At 52.9% G+C, this 23293-nt stretch overlaps 1 protein-coding gene across 1 annotated transcript in view; it reads left to right on the top strand.

Annotated features, from left to right (window-relative positions):
* The first annotated feature begins 7279 nt into the window (after nucleotides 1-7279).
* GRIK4 (glutamate ionotropic receptor kainate type subunit 4) overlaps nucleotides 7280-23293 on the top strand; it is a 2031531-nt gene continuing 2015517 nt past the window's right edge. Inside the window, exon 1 of the mRNA XM_069614332.1 lies at nucleotides 7280-7399. The gene's annotated coding sequence lies outside the window, so the exon portion shown is untranslated. The remainder of the gene's footprint in view (nucleotides 7400-23293) is intronic.

The raw sequence follows: 23293 nt of genomic DNA, 5'->3' as shown, positions 1-23293 counted from the left end.
CATGTGGCCCTGCTCCATCTTACACCTTGCTCTCTTGACCCCTGCATTGCCACTCTCTGCCAGCAGGTGGCACTGTCCACTTCCTGGACTAGCGCTGCTACTCCCCTGCCACGGTCCCAGTCTCCTTCTAGCTAGCACTGCTCCCTCTTCGGATTTGCTCTGCTTCTCGCCTTCAGTACTCCTGGTTTTCCCACATGTGGCTCTGCTCCTTCTTCCACCTTGCTCTGTTGACCCCCACTGCATTACCACTCTCTGTCAGCAGGTGGCACTGTCCTCTCTTCCCGGACTAGCGCTGCTACTCTCCTGCTGTGGTCCCAACCTCCCTCCAGGTAGCTGCTCCCTCTTCCGAGCTGCTCTGCTTCTCGTCTGCAGTACTCCTGGTTTTCCCGCATGTGGCTCTGCTCCCTCTTACACCTTGCTCTGCTGACCCCCGCATTACCACTCTCTACCAGCATGTGGTACTGTCCACTTCCCAGACTAGTGCTACATCTCTCATGCCATGTGCCCAGTCTCCTTCAGGGTAGCGCTGGTCCCTCTTCCGAGCTGCTCTGCTTCTCGGCTGTGGTACTCCTGGGGTTCCCGCAGGTGGCTCAACTCCATCTTCCACCTTGCTCTGTTGACCCCCGCATTACCACTCTCTGCCAGCAGGTGTCACTGTCCTCTTCCCGGGCTAGCGCCACTACTCTCCTGACGTGCTCCCAGTCTCCCTCCAGGTAGCGCTGCTCCCTCTTCCGAGCTGCTCTGCTTCTCACCTGCAGTACTCCTGGTTTTCCTGCAGGTGGCTCTGCTCCCTCTTACACCTTGCTCTGTTGACCCCCCCTGCATTATCAATTTCTGTCAACAGGTGGCACTGTCCTCTTCCCGGACTAGCAGTGCTACTCTCCTGCAGTGCTCCCAGTCTCCCTCCAGGTAGCGCTGCTCCCTCTTCGGGTCTGCTCTGCTTTTCGCCTGCAGTACTCCTGGTTTTCCCGTAGGTGGCTCTGCGCCCTCTTCCACCTTGCTCTGTTTAACCCCACTGCATTACCACTCTCTGTCAGCAGGTGGCACTGTCCTCTTCCCGGACTAGTGCTGCTACTCTCCTGCAGTGCTCCCAGTCTCCCACCAGGTAGCGCTTTTCCCTCTTCCGATCTGCTCTGCTTCTCGCCTGCAGTACTCCTGGTTTTCAAGCAGGTGGCTCTGCTCCCTCACACAGCTTGCTCTGTTGACCCCCCCTGCATTACCACTCTCTGCTAGCAGGTGGCACTTCCCGGATAGTTTAGTGCTACTACTCTCCTCCTGTGCTCCCAGTCTCCTTCCAGTTAGCTGCTCCCTCTTCCGAGCTGCTTTGCTTCTCGCCTGCAGTACCCCTGGTGTTCCCGCATGAGGCTCTGCTCCCTCTTACACCTTGCTCTGTTGACTCCCCCTGCATTACCAATCTCTGCCAGCAGGCGGTGCTGTCCTCTTGCCGGACTAGTGCTGCTACTCTCCTGCCGTGCTCACTGTCTCCCTCCAGGTAGCGCTGCTCCCTCTTCCGAGCTGCTCTGCTTCTCACTTGCAGTGCGCCTGGTTTTCCTGCACATGGCTACACTCCCTATTACACCTTGTTCTGTCGACGCTTGCATGATCACTCCCTGCCAGCAGGTGGCACAGTCATCTCCCCGATTAGCGCTACATCTCTCATGCAATGCACCAAGTCTCCTTCAAGGTAGCAATGTCCCTCTTCGGATCTGCTCTGCTTCTCGCTTGCAGAAAGCCTGATTTTCCCACATGTGGCTCTGCTTCCTCTTACACCTTGCTATGTTGACCCCCGCATTACCACTCTCTGCCAGCAGGTGGCACTGGCCTTTTCCCGGACTAGCGCTGCTACTCTCCTGCCGTGCTCCCAGTCTCCCTCCAGGTAACTGCTCCCTATTCCGAGCTGCTCTGCTTCTCGCCTGCAGTACTCCTCGTTTTCCCACAGGTGGCTCTGCTACCTGTACAGCCTGCTCCGTTAACCCCTGCAGTATCCCTCTCTCCCCGCAGGTGGCATTGTCCGCTTCCCAGACTAGCGCTGCTACTCTCTTGCAGTGCTCCAAGTCTCCTTCCAGGCAGCTGTTCTCTCTTCCGAGCTGCTCTGCTTCTCGCCTGCAGTACTCCTGGTTTTCCTGCATGTGGCTCTGCTCCATCTTACACCTTGCTCTCTTGACCCCTGCATTGCCACTCTCTGCCAGCAGGTGGCACTGTCCACTTCCCGGACTAGCGCTGCTACTCCCCTGCCACGGTCCCAGTCTCCTTCTAGCTAGCACTGCTCCCTCTTCGGATTTGCTCTGCTTCTCGCCTTCAGTACTGCTGGTTTTCCCACATGTGGCTCTGCTCCTTCTTCCACCTTGCTCTGTTGACCCCCACTGCATTACCACTCTCTGTCAGCAGGTGGCACTGTCCTCTCTTCCCGGACTAGCGCTGCTACTCTCCTGCTGTGGTCCCAACCTCCCTCCAGGTAGCTGCTCCCTCTTCCGAGCTGCTCTGCTTCTCGTCTGCAGTACTCCTGGTTTTCCCGCATGTGGCTCTGCTCCCTCTTACACCTTGCTCTGCTGACCCCCGCATTACCACTCTCTACCAGCATGTGGTACTGTCCACTTCCCAGACTAGTGCTACATCTCTCATGCCATGTGCCCAGTCTCCTTCAGGGTAGCGCTGGTCCCTCTTCCGAGCTGCTCTGCTTCTCGGCTGTGGTACTCCTGGGGTTCCCGCAGGTGGCTCAACTCCATCTTCCACCTTGCTCTGTTGACCCCCGCATTACCACTCTCTGCCAGCAGGTGTCACTGTCCTCTTCCCGGGCTAGCGCCACTACTCTCCTGACGTGCTCCCAGTCTCCCTCCAGGTAGCGCTGCTCCCTCTTCCGAGCTGCTCTGCTTCTCACCTGCAGTACTCCTGGTTTTCCTGCAGGTGGCTCTGCTCCCTCTTACACCTTGCTCTGTTGACCCCCCCTGCATTATCAATTTCTGTCAACAGGTGGCACTGTCCTCTTCCCGGACTAGCAGTGCTACTCTCCTGCAGTGCTCCCAGTCTCCCTCCAGGTAGCGCTGCTCCCTCTTCGGATCTGCTCTGCTTTTCGCCTGCAGTACTCCTGGTTTTCCCGTAGGTGGCTCTGCGCCCTCTTCCACCTTGCTCTGTTGAACCCCACTGCATTACCACTCTCTGTCAGCAGGTGGCACTGTCCTCTTCCCGGACTAGTGCTGCTACTCTCCTGCAGTGCTCCCAGTCTCCCACCAGGTAGCGCTTTTCCATCTTCCGATCTGCTCTGCTTCTCGCCTGCAGTATTCCTGGTTTTCAAGCAGGTGGCTCTGCTCCCTCACACAGCTTGCTCTGTTGTCTCCCCCTGCATTACCACTCTCTGCTAGCAGGTGGCACTGTCCTCTTCCCTGATAGTTTAGTGCTACTACTCTCCTCCTGTGCTCCCAGTCTCCTTCCAGTTAGCTGCTCCCTCTTCCGAGCTGCTTTGCTTCTCGCCTGCAGTACTCCTGGTTTTCCCGCATGAGGCTCTGCTCCCTCTTACACCTTGCTCTGTTGACTCCCCCTGCATTACCAATCTCTGCCAGCAGGCGGTGCTGTCCTCTTGCCGGACTAGTGCTGCTACTCTCCTGCCGTGCTCACTGTCTCCCTCCAGGTAGCGCTGTTCCCTCTTCCGAGCTGCTCTGCTTCTCACTTGCAGTGCGCCTGGTTTTCCTGCACGTGGCTACACTCCCTATTACACCTTGTTCTGTCGACGCTTGCATGATCACTCCCTGCCAGCAGGTGGCACAGTCATCTCCCCGATTAGCGCTACATCTCTCATGCAATGCACCCAGTCTCCTTCAAGGTAGCAATGTCCCTCTTCGGATCTGCTCTGCTTCTCGCCTGCAGAACTCCTGATTTTCCCACATGTGGCTCTGCTCCCTCTTACACCTTGCTCTGATGACCCCCGCATTACCATTCTCTGCCAGCATATGGTACTGTCCACTTCCCAGAATAGTGCTACATCTCTCATGCAATGCGCCCAGTCTCCTTCAGGGTAACGCTGCTCCCTCTTCCGAGCTGCTCTGCTTCTCGCCTGCAGGACTCCTCGTTTTCCCGCAGGTGGCTCTGCTCCTTGTACAGCCTGCTCCGTTAACCCCTGCAGTATCCCTCTCTCCCCGCAGGTGGCATTGTCCTCTTCCAGGACTAGCGCTGCTACTCTCCTGCAGCGCTCCAAGTCTCCTTCCAGGCAGCTGTTCTCTCTTCCGAGCTGCTCTGCTTCTCGCCTGCAGTACTCCTGGTTTTCCTGTATGTGGCTCTGCTCCGTCTTAAACCTTGCTCTCTTGACCCCTGCATTACCACTCTCTGCCAGCAGGTGGCACTGTCCTCTTCCCGGACTAGCGCTGCTACTCCCCTGCCATGGTCCCAGTCTCCTTCTAGCTAGCGCTGCTCCCACTTCGGATTTGCTCTGCTTCTCGCCTTCAGTACTCCTGGTTTTCCCGCATGTGGCTCTGCTCCTTCTTCCTCCTTGCTCTGTTGACCCCCACTGCATTACCACTCTCTGCCAGCAGGTGGCACTGTCCTCTCTTCCCGGACTAGCGCTGCTACTCTCTTGCTGTGCTCCCAGTCTCCCTCTAGGTAGCTGCTCCCTCTTCCGAGCTGCTCTGCTTCTCGCCTGCAGTACTCCTGGTTTTCCCGCATGTGGATCTGCTCCCTCTTACACCTTGCTATGCTGACCCCCGCATTACCACTCTCTGCCAGCATGTGGTACTGTCCACTTCCCAGACTAGTGCTACATCTCTCATGCCATATGCCCAGTCTCCTTCAGGGTAGCGCTGCTCCCTCTTCCGAGCTGCTCTGCTTCTCGCCTGTGGTACTCCTGGGGTTCCCGTATGTGGCTCAACTCCATCTTCCACCTTGCTCTGTTGACCCCCGCATTACCACTCTCTGCTAGCAGGTGTCACTGTCCTCTTCCCGGGCTAGCGCTGCTACTCCCTTGCCATGGTCCCAGTCTCCTTCTAGCTAGCGCTGCTCCCTCTTCGAATTTGCTCTGCTTCTCGCCTTCAGTACTCCTGGTTTTCCCGCATGTGGCTCTGCTCCTTCTTCCTCCTTGCTCTGTTGACCCTCACTGCATTACCACTCTCTGCCAGCAGGTGTCACTGTCGTCTTCCCGGGCTAGCACCACTACTCTCCTGACGTGCTCCCAGTCTCCTTCCAGGTAGCGCTGCTCCCTCTTCCGAGCTGCTCTGCTTCTCGCCTGCAGTACTCCTGGTTTTCCTGCAGGTGGCTCTGCTCCCTCTTACACCTTGCTCTGTTGACCCCTCCCCCTGCATTACCGCTCTCTGCCAGCAGGTGGCACTGTCCTCTCTTCCCGGACTAGCAGTGCTACTCTCCTGCAGTGCTCCCAGTCTCCCTCCAGGTAGCGATGCTCCCTCTTCGGATCTGCTCTGCTTCTCGCCTACAGTACTCCTGGTTTTCCCGCAGGTGGCTCTGCGCCCTCTTCCACCTTGCTCTGTTGACCCCCACTGCATTACCACTCTCTGTCAGCAGGTGGCACTGTCCTCTTCACGGACTAGTGCTGCTACTCTCCTGCAGTGCTCCCAGTCTCCCACCAGGTAGCGCTTCTCCCTCTTCCGATCTGCTCTTCTTCTCGTCTGCAGTACTCCTGGTTTTCAAGCAGGTGGCTCTGCTCCCTCTCACAGCTTGCTCTGTTGACCCCCCTGCATTACCACTCTCTGCCATCAGGTGGCACTGTCCTCTTCCCGGATAGTTTAGTGCTACTACTCTCCTCCTGTGCTCCCAGTCTCCTTCCAAGCTGCTCTGCTTCTCGCCTGCAGTACTCCTGGTTTTCCCGCAGGTGGCTCTGCTCCCTCTTACACCTTGCTCTGTTGACCCCCCCCTGCATTACCAATTTCTGCCAACCGGTGGCACTGTCCTCTTCCCGGACTAGCGCTGCTACTCTCCTGCCGTGCTCACAGTCTCCTTCCAGGTAGCGCAGCTCCCTCTTCCGAGCTGCTTTGCTTCTCGCCTGCAGTACTCCTGGTTTTCCTGCATGAGGCTCTGCTCCCTCTTACACCTTGCTCTGTTGACTCCCCCTGCATTACCAATCTCTGCAGCAGGCAGTGCTGTCCTCTTGTCGGACTAGCGCTGCTACTCTCCTGCCGTGCTCACAGTCTCCCTCCAGGTAGCGCTGCTCCCTCTTCCGAGCTGCTCTGCTTCTCATCTGTAGTGCGCCTGGTTTCCCTGCACGTGGCTACACTCCCTATTACACCTTGTTCTGTCGACGCTTGCATGATCACTCCCTGCCAGCAGGTGGCACAGTCATCTCCCCAATTAACTCTACATCTCTCATGCAATGCACCCAGTCTCCTTCAAGGTAGCACTGCTTCCTCTTCGGATCTGCTCTGTTTCTCGCCTGCAGTACTCCTGATTTTCCCACATGTGGCTCTGCTCCCTCTTACACCTTGCTCTGCTGACCCCCGCATTACCACTCTCTGCCAGCATATGGTACTGTCCACTTCCCAGACTAGTGCTACATCTGTCAAGCAATGCCCCCAGTCTCCTTCAGTGTAACGCTGCTCCCTCTTCCGAGCTGCTCTCCTTCTCGCCTGTGGTACTCCTGGGGTTCCCGCATGTGGCTCAGCTTCATCTTCCACCTTGCTCTGTTCACCCCCGCATGACCACTCTCTGCCAGCAGGTGGCACTGTCCTCTTCCCGGACTAGTGCTGCTACTCTCCTGCCGTGCTCCCAGTCTCCCTCCAGGTAGCACTGCTCCCTCTTCCGAGCTGCTCTGCTTCTCGCCTGCAGTAATCCTGGTTTTCCCGCAGGTGGCTCTGCTCCCTCTTACACCTTGCTCTGTTGACCCCTCCCCCTGCATTACCACTCTCTGCCAGCCAGTGGCACTGTCCTCTCCCCAGACTAGCGCTGCTACTCTCCTGCAGTGCTCACAGTCTCCTTCCAGGTAGCTTTGCTCCCTCTTCTGAGCTGCTCTGCTTCTCGCCTGCAGTACTCCTGGTTTTCTGGCAGGTGGCTCTGCTCCCTCTTCCACCTTGCTCTGTTGACCCCATGCATTACCACTCTCTGCCAGCTGGTGGCACTGTCCTCTTCCCAGACTAGCGCTGCTACTCTCCTGCAGTGCTCCCAGTCTCCCTCCAGGTAGCTGCTCCCTCTTCCAAGCTGCTCTGCTTCTCGCCTGCAGTACTCCTGGTTCTCCCGCAGGTGGCTCTGCTCCCTGTACAGCCTGCTCCGTTCACCCCCGCAGTATCTCTCTCTCCCCGCAGGTGGCGCTGCCTTTTCCCCGGGCTCGCTCTGCTTCTGCCGGCTGCAGCCGCAGTTTTGAGCGGAGAAGCGAGCTCTGCGGGCGGCGCTGGGTGAGTGAAGCGGCGGCTCTGGGGGGCTCTGCCGTGCGATGCCTGGCAGGGGCTGCTCCTTGAGGGACTGTGTACAGGTAGGGAGCATGGAATGGGGGGGGGGTCTTGTTTCAGATTGGGGGGAGGGGGTTTCGGGAGGGTGATGGTGCTGTCCTTCCATCACATCATTATTCTTCGCACGGTTACGGAGCTCGTGGTGTTGGAGGGAGGGGGGCTCAAGGCGCTCTACATCACCCCACCCCCCATATACTCTATCCTGTCAGGCTGCCAGCGCGCTGCTCCGTCTATACAGCCACCTGCCAGGGAAGGGTGGGGGGCACAGAAGCCACACCGACATAGCCCCCACCACCCACTAACTAATCTAGGATAGAGGCGCAAGGAATGCGCCCCACTCCAGCAATCCTGTAAGTGCTATAAGTCCTGCGGTACACATCGCCCATACCGCCTTCTGCCACTACCGCTCGCACCTAGCGGCTGGTGGGCACAGCACGGCCTGGCAGTGTTGAAGGGGTCCCCATTCACGCACCTCCAACGCGAGGACGCTGGGACGCAGTGGGGGGAGCACACATGACAAGCACACGTCACGCCCGGCCAAAAAAGAAGAGGGGGCAGCAGCGTGAGCGGCGCTGGAGAGTTGGGACCCCCGCCCTCCACCCCCAGGAGCTGTGGGCAATAACTAGCCTGTGCAGTAGCGAGGGTCTACACGCCGAATAAGTATTATGAGTACTAAGACAACCTCCAAAAATATTGAGGTAGTGACGAGCAACTGGTGACCAGAATGAGAAATGGGGGTGGGGGGTAATCAAAGGTGGGTTGACTTACCACAGACCCAAGGAAAAGGGAACCCCCCAAAGAAAAGCAGGGTTCGAAAGCGGCGTCCTCCTCCGCCAGATTTGAAAAGGAGGGACGTCAAAAACATGCGTATCTGGACCCCTCCAACCCTACACATCTACTAAGAGCCTCCTGTGTGCACGGGGGACAGCAGACCCAAAGAACGGCGCAGAGAACCCGCTGACACGGCCGTGACACTGAGCGAGTGAATGCATGAATGAATGGTGGCACGTACACAGCGCACTCCGCGCATCGAACGGCCTCTAGGCACCTTGTAGTAAGGAGTGTCATGCACACCTGAGGGTTGCGGAGTGGGGGATGGGGGTCTGCAGGGCACTCGTATATACCCAAGGCTCTTAGTTCATACATGCATTCACGCTCCTTTCCCCATCCTATCAGAACCTGAATTCATGTATGAACGAAGTGCCTTGGGCATATACGAGTGCGTAGAATGAATGGTTTGACTAGTGGTTTGATGGTTCCGCTGGATCAAACTATTCTCACAATCTGGGGTAAGATATGGGGAGGCGCGGGGGGGTCCTCCTCGAGAGCAGCGAGCAAGACCCCACTCCACCCACGAGCAACTCGAGGGTCCCCAATTGACCCATTCACGCATGCGCCCAATCTTTATAGGGCGAGATGCGTAAAGAGCAGGGCACCAACGAATGATGCATGGATGGATGAATGAATGAACGAAGAGCTGCAATTACATGGAAGGGCAGTGACACCTACTCGCCATACTTGAACATTCACACAAGCGTGAATAGTGTACTGAGTGTAAAGCATATGAATTAATGGATTAATGACTCAATCAATTATAAGGCGGACCCTAACTGCTAAGCAACCGATTGATGTATTTATGGCGGGCACCCCGCGGGTCGCATGTAGGGTGGGGTGACAGCATTCGCGGACAGAGGGACCAGTGGATGGATGGCACTATGAAGGAGTGCGAAGAGAAGTGGGGTGTCTGGTTTTACTTCTAGCACAGTGATTCCCTCCCCTCCACACGAACATCTAAAACGTTCATCCATGAACAGGTGCGGGGTTGCAAACAACACATACGGTGGGAATGGCTGTATGCACAAGGACACTGAACTCTGCATACATGCAACAGCCTCAGGGCGCTGTGTGGCAGTCAGGGGGGGCTTCAGGTGCGCCAGGGCGAGTGTGTGTGTGGTGGGGATACAGGCTGATATCACTTCAAGAAGAGGAAAGGGGGCGACTCACTCCGCCGCCTTCCACCTGGAACATGCCTGGGGGCGCTGCTCTCGAAATTGTGTAGTAGGGGACTGGGTATGTCCTCGAACCCAACCCGCGTTGATTCGGGAGATGCGGGGTCGTCGGGGGCTTAACAGCCGGTGTGAATGTCCCCCACTCAAGGGTAGATGTAAGACTAGCAAGATATGGCTGGACCCCAAGAACTGGCGAGGCATATCTCTGGCATTGGTCAAGACTGTCACCCCATGTGCGGAAGGGCAGGTCGCCTCAGCCCGTGCACTCAGGTCGAGGTTCAGCACCTCGGACAGCAGACAGGTGCCGGCCAGCAGGAGCTCAGCAGCCGGGGGTGGGGAGGGGGTTGGGGGGGGTAGGATTTAGCCCATGAGGCTGGAGGTGGGGGCACCACATCAGCCGTGTGTGTGTGTGGGGGGGGGCGGGGGGCAGCTCTTAGACACAGCAACACCAACAAAGAGAGAGCAGGGGGCACCTAATCTTCAAAACCAGGGCCCCACTATGGGTGAACGGATGGAGGGAGGGCTGATCCCAGACGCAGGAGGATAACCCCCTGTACCTGGAAGACGGACCCACGTGATTGTGCCGTAAACTTAGTGGTTTCCAAATGCCACTAAGAGGTAGTTGGGCCCTGGGCCCTTGTTACCAAAAGCCCCCCATTCCTTCCCCAGCACAAGGATCTGCGTGTTTGTGTGTTGGGCGGCAACCAGGCCCCCGCTGATACACAGCTTGGAGGGAGTGCCACTTTCACAGTTGTTATCCGTGTTTAGAAAGCGCTCGGAACCACTCAGGGGCATCTGAGCGCCAAGCCAGCCAGAGACTAGAACCCAGAAGATGCAGTAAGTGGGTCAGAAGGGGGAACACGAGGGCAGAGCTTATGGGGACTGTTGGTGGCTGCACTAGGTCAGTAGGTTCCCATTAAGGGCTCAGCTGGAGCAAGCCCCCCACCCCAGTTGATGTGGCAGGGGTCAGTCGTGCGCTTTGTTTGTGGCAGTTGGTTGCGGGCACCATGCTGCCTCGCGGCGCCCCTGCAAGTCTTACACGCGGGTGTGCGGCAGTGCTGCACGTGCATGCGTGCTACACAGTGCTGTGTTGCACGTGGTGAAATGCGGCAAGTGTGTGGGCCGGTTAGGGCTACGCTACACGTGGGCAAGCTAATGGAATACTGGGCTAGTGAGAGGAAGCGGTCTTACCTGGAAAGCAAAGGGCAGGGAACACTACATTGAAACCCATCAGAAATCCCCCCATCCCACCCTCGCGGCAGGTCCGGCAGGTGAAGTACCCCCCTCCTTGGTAGCCTTCCTCTGCCTCGGCGCCCGGCTTCCCCTGGCACTTCCGGCTGGCCGGGGTTGATCCGTATTGGAGCATGATTGATGCTATAAATTCGTGGCTATGAAATGTCCGAATTAATTAAGCGATTAGAGTGAGGAATTATGCGAGAATGCATTATCGAGCCCAGCCCAGGAGAACAGCAACTAATGCTTGAGCCCATGATGTTATGATTTCATTTCAGAACTTTCTGCAGCTTGTGTTGTGCCGGATGTGTGGGGTTTCCAGCTGCTGGTGCCCCTTGGCCAGGCGCCATGGACTCCTTTATGGCGATTCAATGGCAAACCTTCTACCCTCCCCTTGTTTGCGTCGTGTTTGGGTGCAATAAGCGTCCTTTGTGCAAAGGCCGCCCTTGCGAGCCCTTTGCGCCTCTCTCCGCGAAGCTGTGTGGAATGCATAAACGCAGTTCTCGGTGCGGTAATTGCAGGCGGCGCGTGGGTTGCCTGCGTGCCCGCCTGCGTGCCAGACAATCTGTCCTAATGTGTTTGCTGTTGCTCCAAGGGGGCTACGCATGTGCTGTCTCTGGACGAGAACTGCAGGGCTGTGTGCCACGCGGAAGCGTGCTCAGGGAGTGACCACCCCTGGAATTTGATTGGCCTCCCCAGGTGCCAGCCCATTATCCTAAACTATGATCTTTATCTGTGTGTGAGCATGTACTTCATGCCACCCCTGCACAGGTCAGTGCCCCACGTGGGCCACCCCAGTCAAAAGAGTCTGGGCACGCCACTGCCGCCAAGCGCGGCTGGATGCCTTTGGACACCAGGCCTTCCAATGGTGAGCTCACCCTGTAGACATTAGTAGGGTTTCCAGGTGACCCCAATGTCGCCTTCTGCTCAGAATGGAGGTCTATGTGTCATCACAAAACACACATATGTGGGGAACTCCTTCGAGCCTGGTTAGCAACCCACAGCTCTACAGATATGGACTACTACTCCCATGACCTCTCACCATTGACTTTGCTTGCAATGGCTGATGGGAATTGTAGTCCAAAACATCTGGAGAGCCAAAGTCTGTAGATCTCTTGTATGGAGTGACTGGGTGCCTCCAGGTCATGTTGTATCGAAAATTGGCTTTATCGCTTACTGCCCTGAAACCCAGGCCCTCTCCTTCCAGAAGACCCCTCCTGATTAGCATGACCAGATACCCCCATGTCACCTCTGATCCAAAATGGTGGTCTATAATTTTTACTGCCCGGAACCCACACACCTTTCCACTCCTTCCCAAAGACCCTTGGTGTATCGGGCAGGGGTGTGCAACTTTGGCTCTCCAGATGTTTTGTACTACAACTTCCATCAGCCCCAGCCAGCATAGCCAATGTTGAGGGATCATGGGATTTGTAGGATGATGTGATGTCTTCATGTCATCTCAGATCCCTATTGGTGGTCCACCGCTCTTATTTTCACTGCTACATAAATACATGACTCCCTGGTCCTGGAAACCCTACTGTCCCAGGCAACCAGATGGCCCCACTATCTAGTCATGGGCTCTCATGTCACACACTGATGCATTCTGGGAGTGGTGGTCCTGGAAACCCTACTGTCCCAGGCAACCAGATGGCCCCACTATCTAGTCATGGGCTCTCATGTCACACACTGATGCATTCTGGGAGTGGTGGTCCTGGAAACCCTACTGTCCCAGGCAACCAGATGGCCCCACTATCTAGTCATGGGCTCTCATGTCACACACGGATGCATTCTGGGAGTGGTGGTCCTGGAAACCCTACTGCCGCAGGCAACCAGATGGCCCCACTTTCTAGTCATGGGCTCTCATGTCACACACTGATGCATTCTGGGAGTGGTGGTCCTGGAAACCCTAATGCCCCAGGCAACCAGATGGCCCCATGCCATGAGGACACCACTATCTAGTCATGGGCTCTCATGTCACACACTGATGCATTCTGGGAGTGGTGGTCCTGGAAACCCTACTGTCCCAGGCAACCAGATGGCCCCATGCCATGAGGACACCATGGGCTCTCATGTCACACACTGATGCATTCTGGGAGTGGTGGTCCTGGAAACCCTACTGTCCCAGGCAATCAGATGGCCCCACTATCTAGTCATGGGCTCTCATGTCACACACTGATGCATTCTGGGAGTGGTGGTCCTGGAAACCCTACTGTCCCAGGCAACCAGATGGCCCCACTATCTAGTCATGGGCTCTCATGTCACACACTGATGCATTCTGGGAGTGGTGGTCCTGCTTTCGCTTCAATTGTACTTGAAGAGCTGGTACCAGCGATTAGTGGAAGCAGAGCCTTGGTTTGGGTGAGCGCTGCCTAGTTCTTGGTCACTGTGTGCACTGACATCAATTACAGGAGGGTAGGGGTGGGGGCAAGGCCGGGGGCGAGTGCCCTTCTTGGTTTTTGGGCAGGAACCTCAACACGTTCACCCTGTTCATATATGCGCTGTTTCCATCTGTGTATTATAAATGAGACTGCCCGCCGAGTCAATGCTGCTGCTGATGAATCGCATTGCACTTGTCAGTCAGGTGCTTGAACTGCACTGGTGGTAACCCCTAGTGGTTTGTGCAGTATCAGGGATCTGTCTACGTCTGATGTTACATTCTTTGCAAGTCGAGCGATGAGTTCTAAAGCAGATAGCTGCAAAGGTAGCTCAGCAGGTTGGGTGAGTTGCTGGGATGCTCTATATTCAGGGCTGCATGTTAATCGTACGGCGTTTCTGATATTCCTTCAGAAAAGGCTGCTGCATTATGTACAGGTTTGCCCTGGCCGGGGTCGTGCTCCCTTTTTTCGCTCATTCGCTTGCTCGTAGTCAGGGAGGTGGGATTCATGCTCGTGTAGTGAACGTCAAAGTTTGTCCCCCATGTGTCTGTTGTACATTAGGGCTATTGGAGTGAGCCGTGTGTGAGTGTGTGTGGGGGAATGGGGAGGTGCGGCATCCAAAGTGGGAAGTTTGGACCATGTACTGGTGCAAGGAAGCTTCTACCTGTTCAAGGGTATCGCAAGAGACCCCACTTTCGTGGCTGGTACTCTGCACATTGGTAGGCTATTGGCCATAGTCACCTCCTACGCTTGTACCTATAGAGGGGGTGATCAGGGGCTTTGCTAGGTCTGGAAAAGATCCTGGGCTACGCTAATGTCGGGACTGTCGGGGACTGGGGGCTAGCTATAGCCTTTTGGTTGTAGCCCCAAGCTTCTATCCGGGGCTACAACCAAAAGACCCAGAGCGATGGCTCCCAGACCCTCCCTTGCAACGCCTCTGGGACTCAGGGTGATGTTGAGGGGTGAATGCAGCCGCTTGTCCGTGCACATGTTTTTCTGGCGGAGAAAGTGGGACCCAAGTGGCTGGCGGCTACGTGGCAGCAAAAGGGGGTAGGAGGACACCTTACATTCTCACCATCGATTTCCTTCCTCTGTATCATCAAAAAAAAAAAAAAGCACACCTCCGGTCTATGGCTCCCCGGAAAGGAATGTTAAAATTGAAGCATGCGTGGAATGATCATTAATTATTTTTTTTTTTAATGAAATATGTGATTGAACTTGCATCAATATTAACAAGATCGACACACAGCCAATGTGCGGCGATGAGCCGGGATCTAGTGCAGTGGTGATGTGTATGTATTATTCTGAGTACTGCCACCTGCACTCTGTGAACAAGCCATCGCGTGTTATTTGCTGTCACTGAGGAGTCCTGTTTCTTTGCCATGAATGCTTTTTTTAACATGCTCTTTGTGGTGTTTGTCTGAAGTACAATCTTTTCAGGGGGGTTGGTGGAATCAGGCAAACTACTACAACTAAGCGATGGGGAAGGAGGGCGCCCACCCCTTCAGAGAAAGTCACACCCCCAAAATGATCCAAGCTGTGGATCCTTACAGCCCCGACCCAGGCGGTAAGTTACCGCCTGGGCCGTGACTTTACCACCATGGCGTAAAGTACGTTTACGCCATGGTGGTTGGCGGACTTACCGCCCCATTCCGACCTTGGCGGGGCAGTAAGTCCCCAATCCCCATTTACCCTTCCCCATTCCCATTTTTGCCCCATAGGGCATAATGGGAGTGGGGAAGGCGTTAATTACGCCACCGTAAATTACGGTGGCGTAATTAACTCCATGGTCCCTTAGCGCCATGGATTTTAACACCTGCTAGAAGCAGGTGTTAAGTCCGCCATGGCGCTAAGGGACCTCGTACTCAGGCGGTAAGGGTCGGCGCTGTTAACGCCGCCGTAAAACCCTTACCGCCTGAGTCGTAATGAGGCCCCGTGTAGTGCAAGTGTGTGTAACCTATGGCTTTCCAGTCCAGATGATCTGGACTACAACTCCCAAGAGCCCTAGCCAGCATAGTGAACAGTGAGAGATCAGGGGAGTCATAGTGCAAAACATCTTGAGAGCCACAGGTTTCACACCCCTGGTGCAGTGGCTAGCAGTGCAAGCCTGGGGTAGTCAGTGCTGGCAAATTGGGGCATGGGCTTCCGATAGAATGATGTTAAAGGTGAGCGTCGCTGCATATATGCAGGGGCAGGAGGAGGCAGGGAAGGGAACTTACGCCTTCATTAGGTACCGCACATGCTCTCATAGGGGGCAGAGGGATACAGCAAGGAAACCTACATTAGAAGCGAAGGGCGGGATGGACAGGCACCATTGCTGTAGTAATGCCGAGCAGGCACCATCATGCTTGCCATGTAGGGCAGTGGACACAGTCCCTTTGTAGTATTAGGCAGTGGGGAAGGTCACCCTGGCCATGTTGAGAGCATTGATGATCATCTTTGCTGTGTTGGGCAGGAGAACGGATGAATGTTGTGTTTGGCTGCAGGCGTAGCCACCCTGGAAATGTTGGGCCAGTGCAACTAGGCGCTCTCACCACGATGGGCAGTAGGCATGGTCACTTTTGGAGTACTGAACTGAAGGGTTGAGTTCTTTCAGTGGGCCGTACGCATTGGTCCCTTTTGCGGTGTTTCGAGTGGTAGCAGGAGAATAATTCCTCTTGCTCTGTTGGGTAGTGCAGATCACCACCCGGGCATCTTTGGGCGGTAAAGAAGATGGTCAATAATGTATGTATTTAAATATAAAGTGCATCATTGGTTTATAAGAAAGGTTATACACCATACTTATTAAAACTATTTACGTACACTTCAAATTTCAATTTTCTCTCTTCTACTTTTTCTCCTCATTTATGTTGCGTTATGCATTATGAGATGGTTTTTTCTTCTTTTTCTTCTCCTTTGGACTCAATCTTGTGACCAGGTTAATCATTTTATGAAGCTTGTTTATTTCTAATTGTATTGCAAACTTTATTGGTGAAAATAAAACATGATAAAACAAAAAAATAAACACTTCAAATTTCATCTTAAATCCTATCCATTTAAAAAAAAAATGGTTCCTGTAACATCCATCATTTTATAATTACCTTCATATACAGTCTTTCATTACATTGCTGATGCAATTTACATTTATTGAATGTAATCAATTACTGTAAAAAAAGAACAAATACAAATTAAGAAAAGGATATGGAAAATCTTCCTCACCTAAGCGGCGAGTGCGCCATTCAACAGTAAACGTTCTACTACTACTTACATTTTAAACCAAAATTGTACTATAGCAATTACCAGACTAATTTAATTGCCACTCATACTTCTAATCCCAGAAATATCTGAATTGAGCTTAGATTGGGAATGGACACATTTCCTAAATACTCGTTTTATATTTACATCTTCGGCTTCACAGTAAATCAGTGGATGTTTCAAAGTCTCCATATTCGATTCTTTCTTACAACATCCACATCATATTTTCTATTTTTCAATTTTTTATCTTGTTCCGAAATCGCCATTGTTTCTAACATATTAAATATTTCTTTTATAAATACTCGTGTGCCAGAATGCACGGCTCTCTCTGTGAATGCCATGGACAGTAAGATAAATATTATCCGGTGTGCCCCATTTTAGTTAATTTATCCAGATTAATATTCCAGACCCATTAGAAGGATTTATTTTTGAGTGCCATAATTAAAGTGCCAAGTGGCAATGCCTGATTGATTTTCAAATCGATTTGTTGAAAACAAAATATTTACTTCTCAAAAATGATTCATTTTCGAGTGCTTACCTTGTTGCATAGAACATTTTAAGATATCATTAATTGTTTTTTTTCTGCATTTGTTATCTTAAAATTCCAAATGCTCTCCCTATTTGAATAAATTAACCAATGGCAATTAATCCAAGTTCACGCCTTAGTAACTCCACTGGAGCAGACTTCGGAGCTCAGAGAGTAGTTCTCCTCAATTACTCTTCCATTTTATTTAATGTCCTTCCCTTATCAGCTTGAGGCTTTCTAAATCATACATGATTGCTGTGGTAAGAGTAACAAATGCCATCAGGGAACACACACCATACTTTCTACCCAAAACTCTAAGTATCACTCCCAACAAGACACTCTTGTCTACCCATTCCTGAATTACTCCAGAACCCGTGCCCCGGTTATACATTTCCAACCCCAGATATGCATAATCTGATACCACCTCCAAGGGGACATCCCAATTTTCCGTTCAAACGTTTTCTTATTTTTGTCTATTAATAACCACAGTCTCACTTTTCAGTGCATTTATTTTAAGTGGTCGATTTTAGAACAGGTTGTGAATGCACAGTGGCATAGCACAAACTCTGGGACCCCCGCTGCGAGCCATGCTGATGGGGGGGCCTCAAGCTCAGCAACTATTAAAAAAGCCATACCACAATGAAAACATGTCCAACTGACTGCACAATGTAGACTAGTCTAGACTCGTAATAACATATTACAGTAAAGCATGCCAGGCCACATTTAGACATACCTAGACTGGTTGCACCAAAATGCCAGTCAAAGCACTAACACTTATCATGGTTGTTTTATCACAGATGCCCCGAAAAATATACAATGCCACAGCAAGAAATGGATAGACGGGCAGCACCCAAATGCCAGTCTAGCCATGTAATTACACTTAGCAGGAATGCTTTATCAGAGATGCCCACTTAAAAAAAGTCACGCCAAACTAAGGAATGATTAGACTGGCTGCACAAAAATGCCTCTCTAGCCACTAATACCACATATCATGCCTGCTTCGCCTGGACATGGATGACCATTACGATTTGATGCAAAATCCCCACCCACCACACATTCCCTCTCCCTCTGACCCCCTGCCCGAACCCCTAAATTCAGCTCCTCATACACAAGCACTGGGACGAGAAAGAATTAGGGCTAGGAGTAATGAAGATTACCAATAAGTAATCAAGGCATTAAGCACAAGCAGTGGTGTAACACCATTAAGCCGAATGGGCTTCAGCCCTCTCCCCCCCTCGATCTGGCTGACCTACAGCGCGTTGCTGGACAGAACAGGACACAGATGTTAAACGGTGCCTGGGTGGTGCCGTTGACAAAGGCTGGGCAATTACTAACATAAAGCATTTTACTGTTAGTACCTGCCTTCAAATGCATCATTTTTTCGGCAATTGAAATCGTGATGTGGGTTTAGTACTTGCATGCCAGGGGAGTGATTGGAAGGGTAAATATGGGACAGGAGACTGCTCATTCACAGCAGTTCATCAGTGAATGCTTCCAGACTTAAAGGAGAGAGATAACTGCTTGTGACATTGAAGCTGCACAAGAATAGTCTCATTATAATGCGTAAACAAGTCAGATGCCCCCACACAAATAAGTTTGCCCCTCACCCACCGACCATGAAGTTAGCGCCTCTCCCAACATTTGGAGGGTTAACCCCCTGAAATGCAGCTTTTGTTGCGCCCCTGAACACAAGCACACACACCATTCACCATACGCACACACAAACACCCAGCCATCCATACATTTAGGTGTGTACCCTTTCACCATTCAGACACTCCCAGTCATCCAGCATTTCAGTGTGCACCCTTTCACCATACAGGCACACGCAAGCAGCCACCCAGACATTTCAGTGTGCACCCTTTCACCATACAGGCACACGCAGGCAGCCACCCAGACATTTCAGTGTGCACCCTTTCACCATACACTCACACAGGCAGCCACTCATACATCATGCACTCATTCATGCTCATTACATTATATACATATATATATATATATATACACACACACACACAAATGCACACACACATTTAAAGAAAATACATTTTCATTACCTTTAATCCGTTGGCCCAAGGAACAAGGCCTTCAGCTCCCTGCAGCTGCCAGGCACGCCTGTTCACATCACCTGCAGAGGCTCTGGAGGCCTCCTGTCATGCGGTGGAGGGGAGCCCTACTACTTCAAAAAGAAATGTTTCTTTTTGAAGTCACTCTGACTTCATAAAGAAATTATTTCCGTTAAAGGACAACTGAAATGGAAATAATTTCTTTATGAAGTCAGAGGACTCCCCCCACCCCATGACATGGAGGATTCCAGCCTGGAGGCTTCCATGTCATGTGGTGGGGGGTGAGCCCTCAGACTTCAAAAATAAAGAGTTCCTTTTTGTAGTCACTCTGCCTTCATAAGGAAATTATTTCTCACAGAAATAATTTCTTTATGAAGGCAGAGTGACTACAAAAAGAAATGATTTCCTTTTTTTTGCTGATACAAAGTTTTTTTTTAATAGTCCAAGGGTATTCCCTCACAGGACATGTGGTGGCGGGGGGGCTGCGCTACTACAGTGTAAATGCATTAAGCATCACTTGTAGCCCATAACACTAAACCATACGACGTCGAAGCGATACGAGCATTTCTAAGAATGGGACATGGTCAATATTCCTGCATTGAGCAGCAGGGTGGACATTCTTGTTGATGGAATGGCTACACTTGCAGTGGTGGGCAGGCAGCAGTAGGAATTGCCCGCTCTTGTTGTGGGTAGAAGACATGGCCACATTTGGAGTGGTGAGCAATCATTAACAGGTGGTGTTCCCTCTTATTTTGGGCAGTAGGCATGGCCACATTTGCAGTGGTCAGCAATCATTAACAGGAGGTGTTTCCTCTTATTTTGGGCAGTAGGCATGGCTACATTTGCAGTGGTCAGCAATCATTAACAGGAGGTGTTTCCTCTTATTTTGGGCAGTAGGCATGGCTACATTTGCAGTGGTCAGCAATCATTAACAGGAGGTGTTCCCTCTTATTGTGGCCAGTAGGCATGGCCACATTTGCAGTGGTGAGAAATGCGTAACAGGGGGGTGTTTCGTCTTATTGTGGGCAGTTGGCATGGCCACATTTGTAGTGGTGGGCAATCATTAAAAGGAGGTGTTTCCTCGTATTGTGGGCAGTAGGCATGGCCATATTTGCGGTGGTGATCAATGAGTAACAGGAGGTGGTCCCTCTTATTGTGGGCAGTAATCATGGCCACATCTGAGTTGTAGTGGTGAGTATCAGGAAGTTGGCCCATCTTTTTGTGGGCAGCAGGCAGGGCCAAACTTGCAGTGGTGAGCAGTGACCACCAGGTGGGCCCATGTTGTTGTCGACATTAGTCATGGCCACAATTGCACTGATGAGCAGTGATTACCAGGTGGACTCCTGTTGTTGTGGACATTAGGCATGGCAACAATTGCAGTGGTGAGCAGCGAGTAAGAGGAGGGTGTCCCCTCTTATTGTGGGCAGTAGGCATGGCTACATTTGTAGTGCTGTGCAATAAGGTGTCATATTGTGTGCCCTATTATTGTGGGCAATAGGCATGGCCACATGTGTACTGCTGTGCAATAAGGTGCAGGATGCTGGCCCTATTATTTTGGGCAATAGGCATGGCCACATTTGTAGTGCTGTGCAATAAGCTGCCGGATTGTGGCCCCTATTATTGTGGGCAATAGGCATGATCACATGTGTAGTGCTGTGCAATAAGGTGCAGGATGTTAGCCCTATTATTGTGGGCAATAGACATGGTCTCGTTTGTAGTGCTGTGCAATAAGGTGCACGATGTTGGCCCCTATTATTGTGGGCAATAGGCATTGCCACATTTGTAGTGCTGTGCAATAAGGTGTCGGATTGTGGCCCCTATTATTGTGGGCAATAGGCATATGTTGGCCCTATTATTGTCGGCAGACGGCATGACCACACTTGCAGTGGTGAGCAGTAAATAGCAGGATGCTGGGCTATCGTTCCGTGTTGGGCAGTGGAGATTGTCACCCAGGCATTATTGGGCAGTATAGAATATGGCCAGTAATGCTGCGCTGAGCAGGTGGGTGCTCTTGTAGGAATGTCCTCACTTGCAATGATGGGCATTAAATACCAGAAGGTTGGCTTTGCTTCTTGTGGGCAGAGGGCCTGGCCAGACTTGCACTGGTGGGCAATAGCACGGTAGGGGCATAAGGTTGCCCTTGTGGGCAGATGCGGATCAGGCAGCCAGTCTTGCAGTGCTAGTCGCTCCGGGTTACTGAGCAGAACGCTCGCCGCATGCGGAATGTGGACTTAGGTTCTCGCTTCTCCTTGAAAGTTGAATAATTTCAGAACGGAATAATTTGTGCTCAGGTTTTGGCGGCAGCAGCGGCGGAGAGTCTGGACCAGGGACGTCAAACATTCCATCCCGGGGCCCCTGAATCACTTCATTAGAGGAGCACAGAGAGAGATTACACTTGCAAAGCAGCGGCTGTAAAACAAATGCAAGCGTGTGAGCGGCCTCTGGACTGCGGAGGCCCCCCGCAGGGGAATGGAGTGTGGCCTTCGGACTGGAGAGGCCTCCTGTGGGGCGTGGAGGTGACCCTTGTCGGTCTGCAGAGGCCACCTAGGGTCGGATGGTGCTACATGAAAAGGACCCCCTCTCTGCTGTAAAATGGGACGGTAGTGGATTACAAAGTCCTCGTGAGTCCCCCTGCGGAGGAAGATGGCTGGTGCAAGTGTCCACCAGATGGTTCTATGTGAGAACAGGACCTTTTGTCTGGTATCGGGAGGATAGCTCAGCGGCAACGTACTCGCCTTGGAAGCAAAATGACACGGAACAGTCCAGGTTCGATCCCTGGGTCCGCGCTTAGAAACCTCCGGATATTATGTTTGTTATAAATAACCTATCACATCATACTGTAAAATGCAGGGGAGACCCCCGGACACCTTGCCTACCCCTGCAGGAAAGAATGAAGGTTGATGGCAAGCTCCTCCTAACTACTCCTGAGGAGGGTGGTGTTGTTGGTTTGGTTTGTTTTATTGTTCTTCTATAGCAATTTACACCAATACATGATGGGCACAAAATTATGATATGATGACAAAACAATAGTCAGCGATAGGACAGAAGGGAAAGAGGACAAAAGGACATGAGAACAGAAGGCAAGCTTTTTTCGTGGACCACTGAAACGCTAAAAAATGATGGTCACGCAACATCAAGCACTTTGCAAGACAAAATTAGGCACCCCTTACACAAGCATAAATGACAACGCCGAAAGAGGCCAGTGGTAAAAAGTGATTAACAAGTTCCAAAATAATCTCCAAAGGAACCTTAATCCTCCCATTACTCAGAAAAGGGGGGCCGGCTTCAGATGATAAAGGTCCACACATGGGCTCTAAAGTCCAAATTCACAGTCAGAGCAGGTGTGTCCGCCCCCGCCCCGCCCCCCCCCAAGAATATAGCAAACTCAGAATGCCTTTACTGGTGCCATTCCAGGCCACTTGTGTATAGGCGCATTATAAATGCCATATCATATCATATCATGGTGACCGCACGGCACAGGCTGGACCAGCCGAAGGAAAATGCATTCCCACACACAGTCCCTCCACCGGCGCAGTGGCTAAGACCACAGGCCAAATGGTAGCAGAGGCAAGAGCACCCCCGGGGACCTGGATTGCATCATTTTCAATGGACCTGACAGCCCATCCACCGTATGGAACCCAGGCAAACTGGTCTGGCAAAATCCTGTGGGACCTTACCGAGCGGCAGGCCCTACCCGAGCCACCAGAGCCTGGCTTGAAAGGCAGAGGGAGATGGCCGGTCCCAGCCCAAAACCATCATGGCTTACAAAGCCTCCATAGACCAGCTCTTCCGCAAAATCCACTGCTGCCTCTTCCAGTTCCCACGCGGCCAGCCCAGCTCTCCCGCAAGCTCCACTGCTGCCTCTTCCAGTTCCCACGCGGACAGCCCAGCTCTCCCGCAAGCTCCACTGCTGCCTCTTCCAGTTCCCACGTGGACAGCCCAGCTCTCCCGCGAGCTCCACTGCTGCCTCTTCCAGTTCCCACGCGGACAGCCCAGCTCTCCCGCGAGCTCCACTGCTGCCTCTTCCAGTTCCCATGCGGACAGCCCAGCTCTCCCGCAAGCTCCACTGCTGCCTCCTCCAGTTCCCACCCGACAGCCCAGCTCTCCCGCAAGCTCCACTGCTGCCTCCTCCAGTTCCCATACGGACAGCCCAACTCTCCTGCAAGCTCCACTGCTGCCTCTTCCAGTTCCCTCGAAGACAGCCCAGCTCTCCCGCGAGCTCCACTGCTGCCTCTTCCAGTTCCCACCCGGACAGCCCAGCTCTCCCGCAAGCTCCACTGCTGCCTCTTCCACTTCCCATACGGACAGCCCAGCTCTCCTGCAAGCTCCACTTCTGCCTCTTCCAGTTCCCAGGCAGACAGCCCAGCTCTCACACAAGCTCCACTGCTGCCTCCTCCAGTTCCCAGGCGGACAGCCCAGCTCTCCCGCCAGCTACACTGCTGCCTCTTCCAGTTCCCAGGCGTACAGTCCAGGCTTC

Source organism: Ambystoma mexicanum, chromosome 9 (genome assembly GCF_040938575.1).
Source record: "Ambystoma mexicanum isolate Mex_15411 chromosome 9, UKY_AmexF1_1, whole genome shotgun sequence".
Lineage (NCBI taxonomy): Eukaryota > Metazoa > Chordata > Amphibia > Caudata > Ambystomatidae > Ambystoma > Ambystoma mexicanum.
The sequence above is the reverse complement of the archived record's forward strand: the minus strand, read 5'-3'. Positions and strand labels throughout refer to the sequence as shown.